The sequence below is a fragment of the Lissotriton helveticus genome, chromosome 5_1, assembly GCF_964261635.1.
Source record: "Lissotriton helveticus chromosome 5_1, aLisHel1.1, whole genome shotgun sequence".
NCBI lineage: Eukaryota > Metazoa > Chordata > Amphibia > Caudata > Salamandridae > Lissotriton > Lissotriton helveticus.
Window position 1 is genome coordinate 1,983,973,554 of NC_136065.1, and position 22,531 is coordinate 1,983,996,084.

Consider the following 22,531-nt stretch of genomic DNA (forward strand, 5'->3'; position numbering starts at 1 on the left):
GAAGGCGTAAGAGCGCTTCACAATAGGAACAGAAAATTACAAATGAACAAATTACAAAAGCAGACGATAAGTTACATGAGGTAAAAGTAACAATTGTGAGCAAACAAAATACATGAGGTAGCAAACAGTGCATTACAGGAGGAAAGAGTGACAAGTGTGCAGGTTACAAGTGAAAACAAAGTAGAATTAGAGGTAATATACTGCAATATATGCGACACTGAGGCACAAAGCAAACGTTACGTACGCAATGGTGGCACTTGTGCAAGTATCAAAAGCAAACAAAATGTGAGAGGTAGCAAACAGTGTGTTACAAGAGAAAAGTGGCGTGTGCATGTTACAAAAGAGTACCAAACACAGGTACAAGCATAATACTGCAATGGTCTGCACATGGGCCCGAGCAGAGTGCTCGTCAGGCCACGAACACGACGCCCTTTTCTGCTTGTTGTTCCTTTTTTCATGGCGCTCCTTAATCGTGACCTCCTCGTCCTATTCCTCACACATTTTCAACATAAAGATAATTAAAGAGGATGAGCGCGAAGAGGCGCCACATGTAGTTTCGCCCATGGCGCTCAGAGCAAAGGACAGCTCTGGAGAGATACTGATTCGAAGACCGAGGGAATGGGCTTTGGCAACACTCGAAAGTTTCGTCATGCCAATGAAGCAGCATTGCGTTGTATTGTAACATGGCGGAAGGCTGCTGGGCAACGGCTAAAGATGTGGCTTAGATATTACTGCGAGCTGTGCACGTGAACGTGCAGGGGCTGAGATCCAGCCCTGCACGTGTTATGTAACGCCGAGGCTGGGAGCGGGAAGGCGGGTTTGGGGTCAGCAGTGTACCCCGGCGGCCGGTAGAGGCAGCAGCAGCGCCAACTCCGGCCCAGACAGACAGGGAGGAGCTATGAAAGCTCCAGTGCCTGCTATGAGGCCAGAAGGCCTGCAGGGAGCAGCAGCGGCACTCAGACCCGGGCTGGGAGTAGAGGGCCGCTGGCAGGGCTCCCGGAAGCCTGCAGGGGGCAGCAGCAGCAGCATCCCCCTCCACAGCCCAGACCAGGCTGGGAGGAGCAGGCGGGAGCTGGCAGGGCTGTCTCATGATCTGCTCTGCCCCTGACACACACTGAGCAGAGGAGGCTGGAAAGGGCGAGAAGAGCAGAAAACAGCACTCTGCACCCCCCAATTTACAACAACAGCCCCAGTGGGGGCGGGATCTGGAGGAGGGGACCACCAGGGGTTCAAGGTGGAGTGAGGAGCCGGCCGGCGGGGGTGTTGGACTGGAGGCACCGGGCCGCCCTCTCCTGCAGCAGCCAGCCATGCAGCTTTGGTGGAGAGGGGGAGAGCAGGACTGCAGCTGAGCAGGGGCGGCAGCCCCCAGAGCTGCGGCGTGACCGGACTGGCCAGAAGCCCCCCTCAAACCCTGAACCCCCGCGTGCACTGGGCCCGGCCACCGACAGCCCCTCTGGGACAGAGCAGGTAAGGACACGGCTCGTGAACCCGCATGACTTGGCGAGCAGGAGGCGGGGCAATGAAGGGTTAATGTTTATGTTGCGGGGGTGGCAGGGGCGTGGCACGTGCGCCCAGGAGCTGTCCCTTGGTAGCTCAGAGGGGGGCGGACGTGTGTGTCGGTTTGGGGGGGCGGCGGTGGTTTCACAGCTTTGGGGTGTCTGACAGCAAGGGGAGACGCGTCTGGCCACTCGTGAGTGTTTCTGACAGTCCCGGGGAGGGGGCGTGTGTCAGCTTTTGGGGGCCTGAGCTGCATTTGGGGTGTTAAAGTTCTGAGAGTCATGTCCGATAACTGAGCGGGGCCAGGCTGATGTGGGAGGCTTGACACTTTTAAGAAGGAGGCCGCTCCAGAGGGGGCTTTGCTAGTGTTTTGAGTTTTTATCTGACATCTCGAGGCGGGGGTCTTATGTCTGTAGGATGGGGTCTCAGCTACCGACTGAGGGCGCGCGTGGTCCTGTGACTAGCACTGGGGGGGGCTGAGATGAATGACGGGGCAAGGGGAGTTGAGTGACAGGGAGTCTGACATTTGTGAGAAGGGTCTGGCATGCCTGGTTGGGGAGGGGGCTTACGGCGAAGGGGGGGGGGGGCACTGGCGGGGAAATCAGGGCCCTTGAGATCCCTGGGAAAAGAGACAGCTCAGGGTAGGGGTGGTCTGGCAGATCTGTGGCGTGTCTCGCAGCTCTGCCCACGGTGCAGTGTGCGGCAGCTCCTAGAAGCGGCTGACAGCTCCTGGAAAGAGCGAGCGGGAGGGGGCGGCCGCGGCAGGAGCGATAGAAGTCTGACAGCTGTAGAAGAATAAAAGTCCGACCGCTCTGTTGGGGTCGGACAGATCAGGGCGAGGTTTCTTTAAACGGTTTCAGAGCAGGCGTAGGCATAGCCAGGCGGCTCCAAGAGGCTGGAAGGGGAAGCCATTATCGTGTGTACTGTACTATGCACGGTTTACAGGGCAGCCCTCTTCGGTTTCCCCAACCTGACCCCGCCCCAGACTGCCAATGCTTGGTAAAAGTCCAGCTCTGGTGTAGGTAGTTTAGCCAGACCCCCGTGTCAGCATCGCGATATAATTCCGGTCATTTAAATGACCACCCCAGTGCAGTATGGGAGTTGTAGTTCTTTACTTTGGCTGTAGAATGTTTTCGAAGGCACGGAAAGCCGAGGACTTGAAAGCGGTATTCTGTGGGTAGCAGCGAGTTGGCGCCCTTGGTGTAAGGGCGAGCACATGGCGTGCTTGGTGTAATGCCCCGTATATAGCATGTGTAAGTTGATGCCTCGTGTCACGCATATAACCGGGCCATGGTGTGTGTGTGGGTTCGGTGACCGGTGGTGGCAGGGGGCTACAATCCCCAAGTGCCCGATATAAATGAACTGGACACACACATGACGTTTCAGAAGGATCTGACACTCGCATGACTCCAGGGTGAGACCGGGATACGTGGAGCGTGAGAAAGGGCTCCGACACCCATAGATTAGACATACGAGACGGGACCACCGGGCGGGGCGAACACACGAGGCACAGTAGAGGAACTGAACAAAAAATAGGTGTAAACACGCACACACGCGCACACAAACACGACTCGAACTCACGGAGGCTGTGCAGCAGGATACTACGCACAAAGCGGGAGTTGGGGCACGTTTCCCTCTCTGAACTGTGCTGCACAAAAGTTCATACACGCCTGTTTGTGCCCCTGTAATCTCTGTCAGAGCATGGCCCTGCATGGCCCGCTGTCTCTTTTGATCGCCGATTCCATACCTCTCACACTGTTTCCCACTCTTTTTGCTTTCCCTTTCTACTCGCACTCCAACTCTGTCTTCGTCACATTTTCTCTTTTCCCCTTTCTCTGTCACACTTCGTTAATCTATTTCTCAGATTCCTTTCACTCTTTTCTACCCCCACCGCCTCTTTTTTTTTTTCTTATCACACACTCGTTGCCCAATCTCTCGCCCTGCCTGTCTTTTCCGTCTCTCTCCCCTCGAATAAGTAATGCCAGAGGAAACACTGTAAAAGTCGAAAATTCGATCATCTAGAGAGACAAGAAATGACAGTGACATCAGTCGAGATATTTCATATGAATTGGAAACCAAACTACAGAGGGGCGGCTGCAAGCGGCGAGTCTCTCCCGCCTCTCTGCCATCGCCTGGGGCTGTAGCGCCGCCGCCTGCGCCGGCCTTCAATGTCACAGTTGTTCGAGGCGGCCTTTGAACTTTCCCGCCCATTCTGTGTGCGCCTCTTGACCCCACTCATGTTCAGAGCTCGAAGTGAGGCTTCCCTGACAGTCAATCACACTAATACAACAGGGCCAGAGCACTTCACAGCAGGCGGCTGCACTTATACAGAAGTACAAACACTTCACAGCAGGCGGCTGCACTTATACAGAACAGTACAACCACTTCGCAGTAGGACTGTTGCACTTACACTGAACAGTACAAGCACTGCGCAGCAGGGCTGCTGCACTTACACTGAACAGTACACGCACTTCCCAGCAGGACTGCGACACCGTTTTACTGAACAGAAAAGCACTTCACAGTAGAGCTGCTGCACTTATACTGAAGAGTGCAAGCAGGACTGCTACGATTATATGGAACGTGGAAGCAGGTCGGATAGCTGCATTAATAAAAGACAGAACACGGTTGAAAGCAGAGATGCTGCAGTTATACTGAACAGTAAAAGCACTTCACGTCAGTGCTGGGTCACGTACTGAAAACAGTACAAGCAGAGCTGCTACATTAATAGAAGTCTGTACAGTCTGTTCACTGTAGGGTTGCGACACACATCCTGATCAGTGCAACTACTTTTGGGCAGGCCTGTTGCATTAAGGGCAGTGAAAGCACTTCACAACAGGACCCCAGCACTTTTACCGAATACTACAAGCACTTCACAGCAGAACTGTTGCATTAATAAAAGGTAGTACAGAGGTGCAGCACTTTTACAGAACAAACACCCCGTAGCTGGAATAATGTACATATAATTAAGAAGAATACCAGCACTTCACAGCTGTATTGCTGTACATATCATTAAGAATACCAGCACTTCATAGCACCGTTGCTACACATATCATTAAGAATACCAGCACTTCACAGCAGGGTTGCTACACATGTCATTAAGAATACCAGCACTTCACAGCAGGGTTGCTACACATTATTAGGAATACCAGCACTTCACAGCAGGGTTGCTACACATATTATTAAGAATTCCAGCACTCCACAGCAGGGTTACTACACATGTCATTAAGAATACCAGCACTTCACAGCATGGTTGCTACACATTATTAAGAATACCAGCACTTCATAGCAGGGTTGCTACACGTATTAGAAGTGAGAAGTGTGGCTCACTGGTTAGAGGAGGCAGACCTGGAAGCAGAGGTCAGCCCGGGACCAGGGTTCATAGGCCCCGGATCCCCCAGCATGCTCCACACCCGCCTACCCACCAAAACAAGCACTTGGGAACAGGTGGGTTTAAAAGGCCATGTTTAATTACACTTCATAAACATGACAAGTAAATCGTTTATACATTTCTCAAATTATGAGCAACCTCCTTCCTTTATTATCAACTCTTCTTCATCAACTTTATTATACGTTTCAACTTGTATTTATTTGCTCATAACTTCTTGCTTCCCCCAGCACCAAGGGGCCCTTAGGTTCGCATCCCCCAAGTACGATGCCCGCGCCAGGTGCCACCCACCTGCGCCCCACGAGCGATGGGCCCCAGCCCTCGGGTCCTTGTCCGCCATTTCCAGGGCCCCACCTCTCATCCACCACGCTGCTATGAGGCTCGTACCTGACGCCCTTGCCTCCCCAGCCGGTGGTCTCCATCCCCCTGCGGAGAGCTTACCCTCTCTCCCCTCAGTGCTGGCGTAGGGAGTGCGCAAGGCGGACTCCACTCCATTTTTCCAGTCTATCAGTGTTCAAATGTCTCTTTTCCGCAACGCACCCTTCAAATCACTGCCTCAAGGGACGGGTGGGTGGGAGATTAAAACTAGCTGACTAACGGACAGGGAGTGGCGATCAGGTCCGGCGCAGGCGGGGAAAGAGGCCGAGTTGACCGTGACCCAGACCTAAATAGGTCATGGCCTCTGCCCCACGCCCCCACCGGACGTGCGTCACGCGCCCCCTGACCCGGAAGTACTTCCCAGGATGGCTGCCCATAGGGCAGCCTCCTGGGCCTATGAACCAATGGCGGCGCGGTGTGGGCCGGGGGGCCGGGCCCTAAAGGCGGGCTCGTCTAGCCTCGCCCTTGGTATAGGCCCCGGATCCCCCAGCATGCTCCACACCCGCCTACCCACCAAAACAAGCACTTGGGAACAGGTGGGTTTAAAAGGCCATGTTTAATTACACTTCATAAACATGACAAGTAAATCGTTTATACATTTCTCAAATTATGAGCAACCTCCTTCCTTTATTATCAACTCTTCTTCATCAACTTTATTATACGTTTCAACTTGTATTTATTTGCTCATAACTTCTTGCTTCCCCCAGCACCAAGGGGCCCTTAGGTTCGCATCCCCCAAGTACGATGCCCGCGCCAGGTGCCACCCACCTGCGCCCCACGAGCGATGGGCCCCAGCCCTCGGGTCCTTGTCCGCCATTTCCAGGGCCCCACCTCTCATCCACCACGCTGCTATGAGGCTCGTACCTGACGCCCTTGCCTCCCCAGCCGGTGGTCTCCATCCCCCTGCGGAGAGCTTACCCTCTCTCCCCTCAGTGCTGGCGTAGGGAGTGCGCAAGGCGGACTCCACTCCATTTTTCCAGTCTATCAGTGTTCAAATGTCTCTTTTCCGCCACAAGGGAGACTAGGGCCCTCAGGTCCGTCGCCCTTCCCCCCTGCCGCCAAGTTCAGCACAAATGACCAAATGCCTTGAATCCAAGCATCCATACCAATGTCCGACAGATGCACCCCGTCCTGGTGAAACATTTCAGATCCCGAGATCATCCTGTGCGGGAGATGTAGCAAGCGGCCCTTTCCTGAGCACATCTTTGCCAATTCTCCGTTGAGACGCCTCACAGACACGTTCACCGGGTACGGCCGGATCCCATTGCCCCACCATCGTCGTGGGATCATGCATGACCATGCTATCCTGGCCTGGGGGAAGGTTCGCCCCAGCCAAGCAATTTCCGTAAGTAGTGCCTCTTTGACTGCGAGGCGGCCCCTGTCGACCATGTCGTTGCCGCCCAAGTGTAAGATGACCAATGCGGGAGACTGCCTCTCGCGCCCCTTGATGTCTTCCACCAACCGTCGCAGGTGCCGAATCCGCATTCCTCCCACACCATGCCACAAAAACTCCGTCCCTGCCAGCCCGGGTGGCTTCCGCACTCGCCGTTGCCGCAGTCGCACCGCTGCCCGTCGAACGAACGAGTGTCCCAATACCCACACCACCTTCCCTGGCATACTAGTAATCGGAGAGGAAATAGAAAAGTCAGGCATGGGCATGGCAATACACGACGTCATAACAATTCGGGCCTTACATATCTTTTAAAGCAGTCGGACGACCAACGGCCCACCTTCTTCACCGCCTTGGAAGAAAACCCTGCCCCTGCCGCCAATGTGGCAGCGCCTATCCTGAATGAATGGGATGAATAGCCCGAATCCCCAAGGCCCAGGTCACCCAGAGCCTCCCGTAGTACAGCCTTGAATTGGTATTGCGAGACACACTCACCCCCCTCATGAATGAACAAGGCCTGACTCTTCTCCCCAGGGCGGATGGCCAGGTATGCCCGCATACAGGCTACCGGGCACACAGGCGCATCAGGCGCAGAGCCCAACTGGATCCAGGCACCTTTACCCAGCTGGTCGGTCTTAGACTTTCTGAGGCATACCTCCATGGTCCCTGCTGTAAGATTGAGGTCCCCAAACTGCAGCCCCCCATTATGATCAATGCGAGAGGACCCCACTATCTCCCCCAGACGAAATGCCCCATAAAAGGCTAACGAGAAGACTGCAGAGAATAACGTGCTCTCAAAGGCCGAAGTGCACCGTCTAGGGAGGGCGTCTAGCATCCTCCTCAGAGTCCCCACGTCCAGGGGCCTCCTACTGTCCCGCTTAGGGCCTTCCCTCCTGGCCCACCCAGTCAGAGCTCTCTTGACTACATAAGACATCCCTGGATCATACAAGCCCGCTAATCTAGCAAAGAAACCCACAGAAGTGACGTGCGTCCTGGCATAAGAGAGCGACTTGCCCTGGTCATAGATGTGCTGAAGAAAGTGAAACATAGCTTGATCAGAATGCCAACATGAGAAACCCGCCTCTTGCACTAATGTCCTGTAATACAAAAAACACTGCTGATACGTTTTCCGAGTGCGGTCACTCAATGAGGCACCTACCAGCCCCGCTAAAGCGGGGCTCCAATCCTCCACAGTGATGGTGGGAACACCGTCCTCTGATCCTCCGCTGCCGGATGGAACCTCCGAAACTCCTGCAGCTTGGAACGAGACAAAGCATCAGCAGCATGATTGTCGACCCCTGGAATGTGTGCTGCCTTAAACGTTAAATTCAACCTCAAACATGCCAACACCAACCGTTTCAACAATCTCAGCACATTCTTACACGTGGCCCCCTGCCGGTTAATGGCTTCAACCACAGACATGTTGTCTGACCAGAATATCACTGATCTGTTCCTGAAGTGCTCTGCCCAAACAGACACCGCCACCAGTATGGGGAACAACTCCAAAAAGGCTACATTTCTTGTCAAACCTGTTTTGTGCCACTCTTCCGGCCACTCCGCCCCGCACCACTTAGGCCCGAGGATAGCCCCAAAGCCAACGCTGCCTGCCGCATCCGTAAATAATCCCAACTCAGAGTTGGACACCGGGGCGGACGGCCAGACAACCGTGCCATTGAAATTCGCTAAGAAATCTCGCCACACTCTCAAATCACCCTTTACTTCGGCCCGTAGGCGCACTCTGTGGTGCTTCTGTGTTAGGCCCACCATCGCCCTGGCAATAGATCTAGAAAAGGGGCGTCCCATGGGGATGATCCTGAGGGCGAAGTTTAGCTGTCCCACCACAACCTGAAGCTGGTGTAAAGTCACCTTCGTACAAGCCAAGACCGCGTCAATGGCGTGGGAAAAAGACTTCACTTTGTCTTGTGGTAACCTGCATTCCCCCGCCACCGTGTCAATTTCAATCCCCAGAAATGTCATGCATGTATCGGGACCCACTGTCTTGCCCGGGGCCAGCGGAATATTAAATTCCCTGAATAAGGCCACCAATTGGTCCAACGCCTGATTACAAGCTGTGGAGGCGGCCGGCCCCATAACCATGAAGTCATCTAAATAATGCACAACCTCCCTGCAGCCTGTCTTATGAGAGAACAACCATTGTAGCATGCAACTAAAGGTCTCAAAATACCTACAGGAGACAGCACACCCCATGGGCATACACTTATCATAGTAAAACTGCTGGTTCAGTTGGAATCCCAACAGGTGATAATCCTCCGGGTGAACAGGCAACAGGCGGAAAGCGGATTCTATGTCCGTCTTGGCCATGATGGCGCCAGGCCCTAGTGACCTCACTTTATTCAAAGCTACGTCAAAGGACGAGTAAGATACTGAACACAAAGTTGGGTCGATAGCATCGTTCACAGACTCTCCCTTGGGGGCAGATAAGTTATGGATCATCCTGAATTGCCCCGGTTCCTTCTTCGGTACTACCCCTAGGGGTGAGCAGACAAAGCCTGGGAGCGGGGGGGCCCCGAACGGGCCAGCTACACGCCCCGCACTAAGCTCCTTCTGCACCTTCAACTCAACCACCGCAGGCATCGCCCTCGCAGATAAAAGATTATTGCAAAACCTAACCGGGGGGACCCCAAGAGCTGGAATGCGAAACCCCTCTGAGAACCCTGCGTACAAGATTTTGGCTGCTGACCGGTCTGGATACTGATTCAGCCAAAAAACCAGTTTCCCAATGTCCACCGGGGTGGGCAGCTTATGGCTGGGAGGGCTTAACCTCTCTGCCCCCCCCTCCCCGTTCCTTGGATTTTTTAATGCACTTGAATTCGGGATGTGAGGGGTGCCCGCAAAAGGAGCATGCGTGCCTGAACTTGCACTTGTCCGGCGGCCAGGTGCACACCTTCCTGTTAAATTGCCAACATGTCCCCCGCTTATCCCCAGGTCCCCCCTGGGATGTCCGAAAGGGCTGTCTATTGTTTTGCGACCCACATGCTTTGGCATTCACACTTTCCAACCACACATTGACCTCCACCTGGTCCCAACCCATGTCTGGGTCCTGCACCTTCTCCCATCTGAAATCCCTATCATAGTCCAGCCAGGCTGTCCCTCCATGCGTCGTGTGCGCTTTCAAAATCCTGTGCATATAGTACACCAATGGCCCCGCCAACTCTGGCTTCTTCTCAATAACTACTGTGATGAACACCTGGAAACCAAATAGCCAGTTCGTGATAGATTCTTCCACCCTCGGTCTCCTATCCTTGGAGGAGTTATCCTTGCCCTCCTTGTCCTTACTCTCCACCTCCATTCTCTTGGGCCTAATCAAAGCAAATATATCTACGAATTCCCCCTTCCAAATTTTTTCCTTCATATCGGGAGATACGTGTGTAGCCAGGCGGCCTGGTTTAGACAAGACATAACCCTGGCCACCCCCCACCATCGCTCCCGCCCCGGGCTCCGGGCCCTTCATCTCAGGCTTACCTCCTGGAGTACTGGGGGCACAAGCGGGGGCCGCCACCGCCGATGGGGCCACCGGGGCATTCAGAGCCTGCGTCCTGGCTAACAGCGCCAATTGCTCCTTGATCTCGCCTAGTGGGCCCTCATCCTTATTCCCCGGGACCCAAGGCGTGACTGCCGGGACCAAGGTCGGTGCCACGGCTATCGGAGGAAGAGGGGGTGCTGCGCCCGGAGCTCGAGTGAGCGCCTTCAGGGCATTTAAGATTTCCCCCAAAGCGCCCCCAGTCCCAGCGCCCTCGAGTTGGGGCTGGGCGGGTGGGCTTACTACCACTGGTGGGGACACTGCGACCTTCTCAGGAAGCACTGGGGGAGATCCCAGCGCCGCTATGGCCCCCAAGATTTCCTTCAAGATGTCACCCGTAGGCACAGGGGCCGGGGGTATCGCCGGAGCACCTGGTGCCGCTGGGGGAATAACAGGCGCTTGAGGCGCGGGTAGAGGGGCCCCTGGCGCTAGTGGTGTAGGCGAAGGAATTACAGGCGCTTGTGGCGCAGGAACAGGAATTACTGGAGCTAGAGGCGCCGCCAGTGGGATTACTGGCGCCTGGGGCACAGGAAGAGGCGCTACGGGTGAAGGAATTACAGGCGCTTGTGGCGCAGAAACAGGAATTACAGGCGCTTGTGGCGCAGAAGCCGGAATTACTGGAGCTAGAGGCGCCGCCCACGGGAGTACTGGCGCCTGGGGCGCAGGAAGAGGAGCTACGGGTGCAGGCGGCGCCAATGGGGGGGCACTCGGCGAAGGAACCCTCGGAGGGGGGGGCAGCCCCGCTCCCCCACCGCTCCCTTTCTTCTTCTGCCCACGTGAGCCCCTAGGATTCTGTGCCCTCGGTTTCTTGGGCAGGGGAGGGAACGCCGCTTTGGGCGGAACACCACGCCTGCGTGGGCGCTCCGCAATGCTCGGGGTCTCTCCCTCCGGATCGGAATGGGGCCCCTCAGACTCTACTTCACTGCACTCGTCGTCCCCGTTAAACTTCTGGAGGAGCAAGGCCAGTAACTGCGCAATCTCCGGGTCTTTGCCCTTGCGCTTATGGCTCTGCCCCCTGGGTGCCATGGTACCTTCTTTGCACCGCTACCTACTACTCTGAGTCCCGCTACCCTTCTCCCTCGCCCCACACCCACCCTGCCGCCAGGCGACGGCGCCGGAGCTCTGCTGCCCTTTCCTAAGGCCGCTGCAGGCGAACGCGGGCCCGCACCACGCTCTCCGCTCCCAACACCTCACCGGGCTGCAGCAGGAGGAGGCGTCAAACAAGCCCCGGACCCGCGCCCGCCCCCAGCCTCAGCTAACCCCGGCACCTCACCTGGCGACCCGGTCGGCGCTCTCTCCTCCGCTGCACGTCGAGGTTCGTCGGCACTCCGTCAATGTCCTCGGGGGTCAGACTATGGGGCGGGGAAGCTACTGGGCCACCTAAGTTTAACTTAAAGTTTAAAGATTAAAACTAGCTGACTAACGGACAGGGAGTGGCGATCAGGTCCGGCGCAGGCGGGGAAAGAGGCCGAGTTGACCGTGACCCAGACCTAAATAGGTCATGGCCTCTGCCCCACGCCCCCACCGGACGTGCGTCACGCGCCCCCTGACCCGGAAGTACTTCCCAGGATGGCTGCCCATAGGGCAGCCTCCTGGGCCTATGAACCAATGGCGGCGCGGTGTGGGCCGGGGGGCCGGGCCCTAAAGGCGGGCTCGTCTAGCCTCGCCCTTGGTAATTCCTGGCTCGGCAGGGTCTTGAGTCCTAAAATGTCCATGGACTCGACAATTCTCGCTCCGGTGCCTACTCGATTCACGGGTTCACACTCTGCGACTCTGGGCAATAGCTTGCTTAATCTCCACAACGGCCCCTCGCGGCAGGATGCCTGGCTTTCACCTTGCGGATACCCTGCTGGGGTTATCTCACAGGGGAATACCAGGACGGGTTCCCTAAGCAAGCGCTTAGAAACCGCTTGGTGATTTGCGCTATATAAATTCCTGTACATTTACATTATTAAGAATACCAGCACTTCACACCTGGGTTACTGCACATATCAAGAATACCAGCACTTCACAGCCGAGTTGCTGCACATATGATTTAGAATACCAGCACTTCACAGCTGGGTTGCTACACTTATCATTAAGGAGACCAGCAGGCCACAGTAGGGTTGCTGCACATATCATTAGGAATAGATGCACCTCACAGAATGGCTCAAACTTTAGTTTTTGTTATTGTATTATGTGTGTCTTATTTGTATGTTTATAGATGTAATTTTATTTTGTTTTGTGGAGACTTACGTCATGTCTTATATATATGTTTTCAGCCCTGATGTAGTTCCCTCAGTGGAACGAAGCGTGTTGGCTGATACACTATTGTTAAGAATACCAGCACTTCACAGCAGGGTTGCTGCACATATGATTAATTATATCAGCACTTCACATCAGGGTTGCTGCACATAATAAGAATAGCAGCACTTCACAGCAGGGTTGCTGCACATAATAAGAATAGCAGCACTTCACAGCAGGGTTGCTGCACATATGATTAATTATATCAGCACTTCACATCAGGGTTGCTGCACATATTAAGAATACCAGCACTTCACAGCTGGGTTGTTGCACTCATCATTAATAATACCAGCACTTCACAGCTGGGTTGCTGCACTTATCATTAAGGATACCAGCACTCCACAGTAGGGTTGCTGCACATATCATTAAGAATAGAAGCACTTCACAGCATGGCTGCTGTGCTGCACATATTATTAAGAATACTAGCACTTCACAGCAGGGATGCTGCACATATGATTAATTATATCAGCACTTCACATCGAAAGGCATACGTAGCCACAGTATAAGGCCTATTGGTTCCAAAGAAGGCAAACTCTGTGACGAGAGAGAGAGCAGAAAAAAATGAAAATTGGCCAAAAATCAGGAGAGGGGAAAACAAGCGAGTGAGAGGAGAATACATAAACATATAAGCAATTACAGAAGTTAATAAGGAAAGATTATACTTTTGAATGGAGAAAAAGGAAGCAGAAAAAGAAAGCAAAATAGAAGAAAGGTAATGAAAGTAAGATAAAGCCTCGAAAATGTAACATTTAAGACGGCACAACTAAAGAATTAGAAAGCTGCAAACAAAAGATAGGACGATGAAAGGCAGAGAGGAGAGAAGGAATAAAAGATGAGAGATGAAACGATTGAAGGAGAGGTGGGAAGAAAGTGGAATTACATGCAATCTAGGATACAGAATGAAAAATAAATAAGTATAGAAATAAAAAACAGTAAGACTGGAAAATAGGGCGGCTGTACTTATAATGAATAGTGCAAACACTTCGCAGCAGGGCTGTTTCTTTAATAATGAACAGTACAAGCACTTCGCAGCAGGGCTGTTTCATTAATAAAGAGTACTATAAGCACTTCACAGCAGGGATACATAATTAATAATGAACACTACAGGTACTTCACAGCAGGACTGCTTTACTTATATTGAACGGTACACACACTTTACTGCAGGGCTGCTGTATTTATACTGAACACTACACGCACTTCACATCAGGGCTGCTGCACTTACTCTAAAGATTTTCAGCATTCACAGCAGTGCAGATATGTTCATGTCTTCCAGCACTTAATGATGGTCTGTCGTATTTATAATTGCGTGTACTAACAATTCATAGATGGACTTCTGTATAAATAAATAAAAACCCCAGCACTTCAGGGCAGGCCTCTCATGTTTATGAAGGACAACACTCCCTTTACACACAAAGCGCCTAGTAACGGGCAGTAAGCGCGATTTAAATACAATTGCAAAATAATACATAACTTTACAGAAGGTCTGCTGTACTAATCAAGGAAAGCACCAGCACTTCATAGGACTAGTAAAGGAAAGTGCTCACGCTTAAAAAAAAAATGTTAGCCGCTGTTATAAGAGTACCAGTTATTCGCAGAAGCGCTGATATACTTATGATTCGCAGCACTATCATCAGGGTTGCTGTGTTTATCAAGGACAGTAACCTGCACTTCCCAGCAGGACTACTGTATTCATAAAGAACAGTACACGCACTTCTCAGCAGGGCTGCTGTACTTAAAAGGACAGTGCCTGCACTTCCCAGCAGGGCTGCTGTATTCATAAAGAACAGTACACGCACTTCCCAGCAGGGCGGCTGTACTTAAAAGGACAGTACACGCACTTCTCAGCAGGGCTGCTGTACTGAAAAGGACAGTGCCTGCACTTCCCAGCAGGGCGGCTGTATTTATAAAGGACAGTACACGCACTTCTCAGCAGGGCTGCTGTACTTAAAAGGACAGTGCCTGCACTTCCCAGCAGGGCGGCTGTATTTATAAAGGACAGTGCCTGCACTTCCCAGCAGGGCTGCTGTATTTATAAAGGACAGTGCCTGCACTTCCCAGCAGGGCGGCTGTATTTATAAAGGACAGTGCCTGCACTTCCCAGCAGGGCTGCTGTATTTATAAAGGACAGTGCCTGCACTTCCCAGCAGGGCTGCTGTATTTATAAAGGACAGTGCCTGCACTTCCCAGCAGGGCGGCTGTATTTATAAAGGAGAGTACATGCACTCCCCAGCAGGGCGGCTGTATTTATAAAGGACAGTGCCTGCACTTCCCAGCAGGACTACTGTATTCATAAAGAACAGTACACGCACTTCTCAGCAGGGCTGCTGTATTTATAAAGGACAGTGCCTGCACTTCCCAGCAGGACGACTGTATTCATAAAGAACAGTACACGCACTTCCCAGCAGGGCTGCTGTACTTAAAAGGACAGTGCCTGCACTCCCCAGCAGGGCGGCTGTATTTATAAAGGACAGTGCCTGCACTTCCCAGCAGGGCTGCTGTACTTAAAAGGACAGTGCCTGCACTTCCCAGCAGGGCTGCTGTATTTATAAAGGACAGTGCCTGCACTTCCCAGCAGGGCTGCTGTATTTATAAAGGACAGTGCCTGCACTTCCCAGCAGGGCTGCTGTATTTATAAAGGACAGTGCCTGCACTTCCCAGCAGGGCGGCTGTATTTATAAAGGACAGTGCCTGCACTTCCCAGCAGGGCGGCTGTATTTATAAAGGACAGTGCCTGCACTTCCCAGCAGGGCTGCTGTATTTATAAAGGACAGTGCCTGCACTTCCCAGCAGGGCGGCTGTATTTATAAAGGACAGTGCCTGCACTTCCCAGCAGGGCTGCTGTATTTATAAAGGACAGTGCCTGCACTTCCCAGCAGGGCGGCTGTATTTATAAAGGAGAGTACATGCACTTCCCAGCAGGGCGGCTGTATTTATAAAGGACAGTGCCTGCACTTCCCAGCAGGGCTGCTGTATTTATAAAGGACAGTGCCTGCACTTCCCAGCAGGGCGGCTGTATTTATAAAGGACAGTGCCTGCACTTCCCAGCAGGGCGGCTGTATTTATAAAGGACAGTGCCTGCACTTCCCAGCAGGGCGGCTGTATTTATAAAGGACAGTGCCTGCACTTCCCAGCAGGGCTGCTGTATTTATAAAGGACAGTACATGCACTTCCCAGCAGGGCGGCTGTATTTATAAAGGACAGTGCCTGCACTTCCCAGCAGGGCTGCTGTACTTAAAAGGACAGTGCCTGCACTTCCCAGCAGGGCTGCTGTATTTATAAAGGACAGTGCCTGCACTTCCCAGCAGGGCGGCTGTATTTATAAAGGGGACTACATGCACTTCACAGCAGGGCTGCTTTATATATAAAGGGCAGTGCCTGCACTTCACAGCAGTGCTGCTTTATGTATTAAGGAAAGTGCAAGCACTTCACAGCAGTGCTGCTTTATATATAAAGGACAGTACACACACTTAACTGCGGGGCTGCTTTATGTATAAAGGAAAGTACAAGCACTTCACTGCGGGGCTGCTTTTTGTATAAAGGACAATACAAGCAATTTACTGCAGGGCTGCAGCTCTTGTCATAAGGAGTCCCTGCACTTTGCAGCTTGACCGCTGCACATATATTGAACCGTTCCAGCCCTCTATAGGCTAACTATTGCTGTATTAACAAGCCTTGACAAATGCAAAATATTCTACCTTGCCACATTCTGTTTCCGAAACCCGGACATTGGCAAAGACATGTCTGTCCTTGGTTTGGAGAGAGGGTTGTGAAAGCACGTTAACATTACAAACATAACTTTGCAAAAAAGTCCCTTGCACTTTTTCTCCTCTTGACCTGCTGGAACTTAACTGAACTTAAAAGTATTTGCATTTGTGCTCTGGCACAATCGCACTTTCAGATTCAGTATTAAGCGAGGACCAGCATATGCCACAGTAGTTGCCATCATGCCATACACTTGAACAATATGACATGAATAATGACCGTACGTCAGGGGAAATAGTATGTAAAGATTCCTCTAAGATTTCAAGAATTACTGCCATGACCACCACTCTGCTGAGGGCGGGCACCATGTTGACATGGATGTGCACAGTATGCCAAGAATGGCCAACCTACTGTCAGAACAGCATGATGCCAGAGGTTGGCGTCAAAGAACCATGGATGCCCACATTATGTCTGGAATTACCACCAGTATGCCTTTTGGTGGAGTGGGAATCATGTCGCGGATGCCCATAAGTTGCCAAGCATTACCACCATTGTGCCAAGGCCTGCATTTTAGCAGTGGTGGTTATCAGACCATGGATTCCCACAGGCTGCTAAAAATACCACCTTCATACAAGGGGGATTTCTTTTGAAGGGATGGCCAATGGATGCCAACAAGTTATTGAAATGTTCCACCACTATACAAGGGGCAGAATTGTATTGGGGATGGGCAGTTGGTATCCTGCCATGGATGGCCACAGGTTGCCAAGAACTGTCCCCATTATGCCAGGGCTAGCATTTTTTTCCTTGGGTGGGCAGTGCACACAATACTCAAACACATACTCACGCTGACAGGTACACACATTCACAGACACTGGCTTGCCTTCCACTGCCCCCAACTCCTGGTGATCCTCCAGGCTCACAGGCGGAATCCTGCTCCCTGATTGGAGGATGAGAGGGTGGATGCGAGTGTCTCGAGCAGCCAGGAGAAGGGGCAAGAAGACGTGCCTGGTTTTGATGGTAATTACAAAAAGGGGGTGGTGATGGACAGAGTATCTGAGTTAATCAGAACACTCCTACCCAGTCAACAGATCAGGGCTTGATCCATCACCGTTTTTTAGCTCACTGCACCATCCCAGTTCAGAACCTGGCTATATGCAAATTAGTCTGTCCCTGGCCCAGTAGCCGTCTTCGGCCCGGCTTGCTTGAATCCTGATGGTGCAATGAGCAAGGGACTCATGTCTGAGCATACCCTTCCACACTCATGGTGGCCAAAATAATTACAAAAAGGGGGTGGTGATGGACAGAGTATCTGAGTTAATCAGAACACTCCTACCCAGTCAACAGATCAGGGCTTGATCCATCACCGTTTTTTAGCTCACTGCACCATCCCAGTTCAGAACCTGGCTATATGCAAACTAGTCTGTCCCTGGCCCAGTGCATCATGGGAACAGGGCCGACCAAACTACCAAGCCAATTCTTCACTGGAAAGGAAACAAGCTTCCGGGGACCGGTTTCTGGCATTACAGCCGTCTTCGGCCCGGCTTGCTTGAATCCTGATGGTGCAATGAGCAAGGGACTCATGTCTGAGCATACCCTTCCACACTCATGGTGGCCAAAATAATTACAAAAAGGGGGTGGTGATGGACAGAGTATCTGAGTTAATCAGAACACTCCTACCCAGTCAACAGATCAGGGCTTGATCCATCACCGTTTTTTAGCTCACTGCACCATCCCAGTTCAGAACCTGGCTATATGCAAATTAGTCTGTCCCTGGCCCAGTGCATCATGGGAACAGGGCCGACCAAACTACCAAGCCAATTATTCACTGGAAAGGAAACAAGCTTCCGGGGACCGGTTTCTGCCATTTCAGGCGTCGTCGGCCCTTCTTGCTTGAATCCTGATGGAGCAGTGAGCAAGGGACTCATGTCTGAGTATACCCTTCCACGCTTATGGTGGACAAAATGATTCAAAAAAGGGGGGTGGTGATGAACAGAGTGTCTGAATTAAGCAGACCACTCTTACCCAGTCCAAAGATCAGGGCTTGATCCATCACTGCCCTAAGCGTGGAAGGGTATACTCAGATGTGAGTCCCTTGCTCATTGCACCATCAGGATTCAAGCAAGCCGGGCGGATGACGGCTGAAATGCCAGAAACCGGTCCCCGGAAGCTTGTTTCCTTCCCAGTGTAAGAATTGGCTTGGTAGTTTGGTTTGCCCTGTTCCCATCATGCACTGGGACAGGAACAGACTAATTTGCATATAGCCAGGTTCTGAACTGGGATGGTGCAGTGAGCTAAAAAACGGTGTTGGATCTAGCCTTGATCTCTTGACTGGGTGAGAGTATTCTGCTTTATTCAGAAACTCTGTCCATCACCACCCCTTGTTGTTAAATATTTTGTCCACCCTAAGCGTGGAAGGGTATACTCAGATGTGAGTCCCTTGCTCATTGCACCATCAGGATTCAAGCAAGCCGGGCCGATGACGGCTGAAATGCCAGAAACCGGTCCCCGGAAGCTTGTTTCCTTCCCAGTGTAAGAATTGGCTTGGTAGTTTGGTTTGCCCTGTTCCCATCACGCACTGGGACAGGAACAGACTAATTTGCATATAGCCAGGTTCTGAACTGGGATGGTGCAGTGAGCTAAAAAATGGTGTTGGATCTAGCCCTGATCTCTTGACTGGGTGAGAGTTTTCTGCTTTATTCAGAAACTCTGTCCATCACCACCCCTTGTTGTTAAATGGTTTTGATGGTAAAGCAGGAGGCGAATGCCTGAGGAGGAGGGGTCAAGTCAATGCTCCCCAGAGGAGACTGCTTTCAGCAGTATCTAGGTGGGGGCAAGGAGAAAGTATTAAAACCTGGGGGCAAGGGGCAGGTGGGAGTGCCTCGCTCAGAGTGGAGGGTGTGCAAGGCGGACTGGCAGGCCGGGCTTCCGGCGTTTTCTCGTCTGGAAGGGTGGATGGGCCACGTTTGTTACTGGGGGCCGGTTTTGTAGCAGTGCAGCAGTGTTGAAAGCACTGCAGAGTTCCTTGTATAGCCAACAGTTTTCAGGCAACAAGAAAAGTGCCAAGGCAACTCTGGTGATTAATGTACTTGCAGAAGAGAGCTTGTAGTTATGTGTAGGGGCAGTTTTGACTCCTCTAAGGTAGCTCAGAGGGTTAATAGGCCTGCTGCAAGGAAGCGTACTATGCAGATCACACAGCAGCATTGTAAGTGCATAGCTCAGTGGGTTACTGCTTTTCTCTAAGAGATTTTTTGTAACTGTGCAGTTCATAATTTACAATCGTAATCTAGGTTAGAACGTTATGTTATGCTTTTTCCCCGTCTTTCGTTATCCTAATTGTGCTAAAAAGGGTTTGTTTGTGTAGAAATAAATTCTTATTAGTAATGTCAACCCTAACCACTGTGTTATGCTCTGAATCCTGATTATATGCTTCTCCAGACCAAGCACTCATACCAGTGCGGTTGACATGTCTATCCTAAACCTTATAGTCCCCTTTGTCTTATGTAACAATTTCTATACACTGATTTACGCATGTATGATTCACTGTCTTTGTATGTGTGTGGAATGTAGACTGCTCAGACACCCTACACTAGTATGCGAGGCGCTATAAAACAAATGAAAACATATGGGAGGGGCTATGGTGAGATGGGGGCACTGTTGGAGGGTGATAGTGAGGAAATCATTGATAAGCCCCAATAAAGATTGCTGTATCCTGCTGCACTGTAATGTCATCATTTACTATGCTTAAAAACTATTAAAATTGAATATATAATGAAATATGTGTTGTAGAAGGCACCATTGTTTGCCATTTCTTCCCAAATGTTCTAGGGGGGAAAATACCCCACCCCCAAGTCCGCTGGTAGTGGTAAGGCGCCCTCCCTCACTATGCAATATATGGGGGCTTATCTGACCACGTTTGGCAGGGCTGCTTTGGGTTCCTAGTCCAGTCCTGAGTTTGTACCCGGGCAGTAGTGAGCAGAGGGGGCAACATGTGTGTTTCAGGCAGCCAAGTGAAGGGTGGATGGATTGGGAGTTTCTGGGGCGAGAGGTGTGGGATGGCTCTTCCCACCCGCATAGTAACAAGGTGCTTAGTTTTCTCATAGCAACAAACTCCTTCAGGGGTCTCTTCTCAGGAGCCTCAACATTGCGCTTCTCCTCAAGGCACTGCAGTGCAGCAGCATCGAGGTGGAACCTTATAAGTGACGCTGATAATGCAGCCAAAGCTTGGAATAAGCTTCCCCAATATCTTAGAGGTATGTTGAGCCTTATGGCCTTTCGAAAAGCTTTAAAAACCTGTCTCTTTACTGATTAGCATGACCTCGGTTCGAGCATTAGGCGAGATTTCACATAGCGCCAGGACACCTACGGGTAACAGTAGCGCTCAACAAATGTTATAATAACCCAGAATCACAGGATGTTGACCCTACACTGAGACTTAAACCTGGCACCCCAGCTCCAAACTCGACAGTTATGGCTGTTATGCCACCTCCTTTCCCCACTTATAGGGTTTAATGGTCAGTAGTTGGTTCTGTTATAGGCAGCGATAATAAGAGCAATGAGCTTGCGCAAGCTGCCTCCCGACGAGTGCCCCTGCACTTATTTTTTTCACAAATTAACCCCAGCTGAAGATACCCTGCTTAATTCGTCTGACCTTAAATGTGGTTCCTTCTTCTCAGTCTACACACAGTCTCAGTATTGGTTAATGCTGACTTGAACTTCCTTCCCCAACTAGACTGTGACATAAGATTCTACCACCACACTAGCTGACACCCGGAACCCCCTGGCCATTACAATACAATACAACCTTCTTCTTGGTTTACTGCAAAGCTCCCAACGCAGGGATCTCAGCCAGGAATGCCACAGAAATATTGCTGCCCTTTACTTTCTCTGCTCTTCAGTGGTCTGTCGTCTTTCTCAGGCCTTTGCAGCGGCATGGCGTAATTGGGGGCACTAGAATTATGCGTCCGAAGAGCAACAAGGTATACAGCAGGGTTGACTAAATTATGTGGCAAGAAAAGGCAATTTATGCGGCATAAGGCTGCACATTTAAAGATAGTTACTTCATTATTTTATTTTTACACTTGTTAACTCTTTTTGGCCATTGTTTGCACCTCGTTAGTACTGGTTTAACACCCAAAAATAGCAATACGCAACAGAAAGCTGACCAGTCAACCAATGCAAAAAGCTGTCCACTGTGCATCAACACATGTAGCTGCGTTTTTAATAACTTTTGAACCATTTGAGCTAGAAAAAACATATTTTTTGTTAAAATCTGCAGATTATGCAGCAGACGATGGATTATGTAGCCAATATGACAAATCTATAAGTATGCAAAAATCACTGCGGCTCGCACTCACATAATTCAAGTGGGTGTAATCACATGTTTTGTTTTTTTCGGTCTGTGTCATTGCCGCTTATTATTCCACGCACCCATGAGTGCATACTTTCCTCAATCATGAGCTCTCACTTACCCTTATTTTCTGCAGTCTGGAGCAGGCGTATATTCATATTTTTCTGAAGTAAGGAACAGGTAGATATCCTTATTTTCCATAACCTGGAGGACTCAATTATCATTTCATTTATCCTGAAACAATCACATATCCTCAATTTCTTCTCTCTGATGTATTTAGTATGGACCCCCCGTTATTTCCAGGGCTACTGGAATTCGGCGATTCTGTTGCATTTTCTCTATTATTATAGATCTGCCTTTGTTGGCAGATAATACATAATCTCCTGCATAATTTTTAGATTTCAAAGGGAAAACTGTTTCTAGCTTAAATGGATCAAGTGTTAAAAAAATGATGCTATGTTGTACAAAGCTGCTCTAACAATTTGTAAATGTTAAGTGGTTGCTTTGTCGCTTGCTGTATCAAAGCACTAAGAGAGAATTTTTTGTAAGTGGTGTTAATGTTCTCAGTTTATTTACTGAATAAACTGATTTGACTGCATCAGAGAAAGAAGATTTCACTTATTTAACTGCTATTCAAATAGGGCCGAAAGAGTGATTCCATCTTTGTCCTATAAATTATTTTGTTTCACTTTTTGTGAAGATTCTTCTTTACGCAACAAGCTCTCTAGTCGGTGCAACAGTTACTTCAAAAGGACAGTCTGACTTTTGAAAAAATCCAATCATTTTGCATCTCTTTTTCTATTTTAATGTCTTGAACCATAAAGTGCCCTTTTGTGAGACACTAATATACTATACTAAACGAAGGAGTCCTGCAGAACAGTAAAGTGCTGCTTTCTAGGAGAGCTATAATATGAACACAGAGTAAACCTAAAGGTGAGAGAGAACTTGAAAATAAGATGTACATAGTAAAGTAAACACAAGGAGATGTTGGACAAAGCGCTGAAACTT

At 50.7% G+C, this 22,531-nt stretch overlaps 1 protein-coding gene across 2 annotated transcripts in view; it reads left to right on the top strand.

The window, feature by feature from the left end:
- Positions 1–1,034: 1,034 nt before the first annotated feature.
- Positions 1,035–22,531, top strand: part of THRA (thyroid hormone receptor alpha) — an 869,330-nt gene continuing 847,833 nt past the window's right edge. Inside the window, exon 1 of one of the 2 annotated variants that reach the window (XM_078645685.1) lies at positions 1,035–1,467. The gene's annotated coding sequence lies outside the window, so the exon portion shown is untranslated. Of the gene's footprint in view, positions 1,468–1,645; positions 1,691–22,531 lie in introns of those variants that run through there. The other variant, XM_078645686.1, reaches the window with a different exon arrangement.